The sequence below is a fragment of the Nematolebias whitei genome, chromosome 21, assembly GCF_014905685.2.
Source record: "Nematolebias whitei isolate Nwh7 chromosome 21, NemWhi1, whole genome shotgun sequence".
In the NCBI taxonomy this organism is placed as follows: domain Eukaryota; kingdom Metazoa; phylum Chordata; class Actinopteri; order Cyprinodontiformes; family Rivulidae; genus Nematolebias; species Nematolebias whitei.
Window position 1 is genome coordinate 939,120 of NC_056518.1, and position 2,312 is coordinate 941,431.

General features: G+C 45.4%; 1 protein-coding gene across 1 annotated transcript in view; it reads right to left on the bottom strand.

The window, feature by feature from the left end:
- Positions 1–2,312, bottom strand: part of hltf (helicase-like transcription factor) — a 40,994-nt gene that overhangs the window by 20,563 nt on the left and 18,119 nt on the right. The gene's annotated exons all lie outside the window — the stretch shown is intronic.

Genomic DNA, 2,312 nt, shown 5'->3' on the forward strand with positions numbered 1-2,312 from the left:
ATGACAGTCTGATGTTGTATGACAGTCTGACGTTGTATGACAGTCTGATGAAGAGGATGCTGAGGGTTGTCTATAATGTTCTTCATTTGATGAAGAATCCTTCTTTGAACAATCATCTCCAAAGGTTCTAGAGGAGTCCCCAGAACTGAGCCAGCCTTCTTTATGAGCTTGTTGATCTTTTTTATGTCACTTGCTCTGGTGCTGCTCCCCCAGCAGATGATGCAGAAGAGACAGCGCTCTCTACAACAGACTTATAGAAGATATGCAGCATCTTGCTGCAAACGTTGAAGGACTTCAGCTTCCTCAAGAAGTACAGTCTGCTCTGTTCCTTCTTGTAGACGCTTCACTGTTGCATTTCCAGTCCAGTCTATTGTCCAGGTGATCTCCAAGGTATTTATACTTCTCCACCACCTCCACTTCTTCTCCCATGATGGAAATAGGGTTGGACCTGTTCCTGATTCTCCTGAAATCTACAATCATCTCCTTTGTTTTGTTCACACTCAAGATGAGATGATTGTTTCCACACCAGGCCACAAAGTGGTCCACCAGTTCCCTGTACTCAGCTTCTTGTCCATCTCTGATACACCCGACCACTGCAGAGTCATCTGAATATTTCTGCAGATGACAGGAGTCTGTTTTGTACTGGAAATCTGAGGTGTACAGAGTGAAAAGGAATGGTGAGAGTACAGTCCCCTGTGGTGCTCCTGAGCTACAGACCACCTGGTTAGACACACAACCCTTCAGTCTCACAAACTGTGGTCTGTTTGTCAGGTAGTCTTTGATCCAGGCGATTGTTGAGGCCTCCACCTGAGTCTTCTGAAGTTTCTGACAAAGCAAATCAGGCTGGATTGTGTTAAATGCACTGGAGAAATCAAAGAACATGACTCTCACAGTGCTGTCTGCCTTTTCTCGATGACAGTGAGTTTGCTGAAGCAGGTGTATGATGGCATCTTCAACTCCAAGTCCATGCTGATAAGCAAACTGCAGTGGGTCCTGATATGTGTTTGTTTGTCTAGTCAGGTGGGTCAGCAGAAGTCTCTCTAGGACCTTCATGATGTGGGATGTCAGGGCAACAGGTCTATAGTCATTGAGGACTGATGGGTGAGTTTTCTTTGGCACTGGAACAAGACAGGATGTTTTCCACAACACTGGAACCTTCTCCTGGAGAAGGTTCCAGTGTTGTGCAGAACCCCACAGAGCTGCTCTGCACAGACCTTCAGGACTCTGGGACTGACACCATCTGGACCTGCAGCCATATTCCGGTTCAGTCTCTGCAGCTGCTTCCTCACCTGACTTCTGGAGACGCAGAGGGGGGAGGCAAAGGAGGTATCAGCATCTTCTGATTTGGATGAAGACCAATAAGTAGAAGAAGAAGGGTCCATGACTGAGGTGGTAGATACAATATCTGAGATGTGACAGGACAGCCTTGGGTCAATGGAGGGTGTTATCCAAAAAAGTTCAATCTGGTCCTCAGGACATTCAAAAAAACAAAACATTAAACCTTTATTTTACCAGGAAGAAATCCATTGAGATCATCAATCTCTTTTACAAGGATGTCCTGGGCTATATACACATATAGCAACAGTCTTAAAAAACAAAACAAAGCAAAAAAATCTAGAAACGTTTCGTCTCTCATCCAAGAGACTTCCTCAGTCTGAGGTGCTGTTTTCAGCTCAGTCTCTTAAATAGCACCTTCTCAGAGTGGATCAACCAGTTTTGCTGCTGACAACCAAAACCAGCTGATCACATGGTCAAGAAGGACCATCAGCCTAACAATGGATCATTAGCACCTGATGGCTGTTTACTGTTCACAGAGGGCTGAGTGATACTAGCAATCACAGCATTGTAAGAGGGGGACAGTTGAACCTGGAGGCCTCCACCCCTTTAGTTGGCAGCTCAGAACACCACATACAGAACACCATGGACTTTGTGGATAAGGTGAGGGATGTCATCATGGAGACTGATGAAACAATGGTCTCTTTTGATGTCACATCACTCTTTACGTGCATTCCTGTTGATGATGCAGTAGAGGTGGTCAGTTTAAAATTAAAATCAGACACCACTCTGAGCAGCAGGACCACGCTTTCTACAGAACAACTGTGTCAACTCTTGAAACTGTGCCTGCAGTCAACCTACTTCACATATGGGGAGCAATATTATAGGCAGAAACATGGGTGTGCTATGGGGTCTCCAGTTTCTCCTATTGTTGCCAACCTGTACATGGAGGAGGTAGAAAAGAGAGCCTTGACGTCCTTTTCAGGGACACCACCAAGTCATTGGTTCAGGTATGTTGACGACACCTGGGTTAAAAT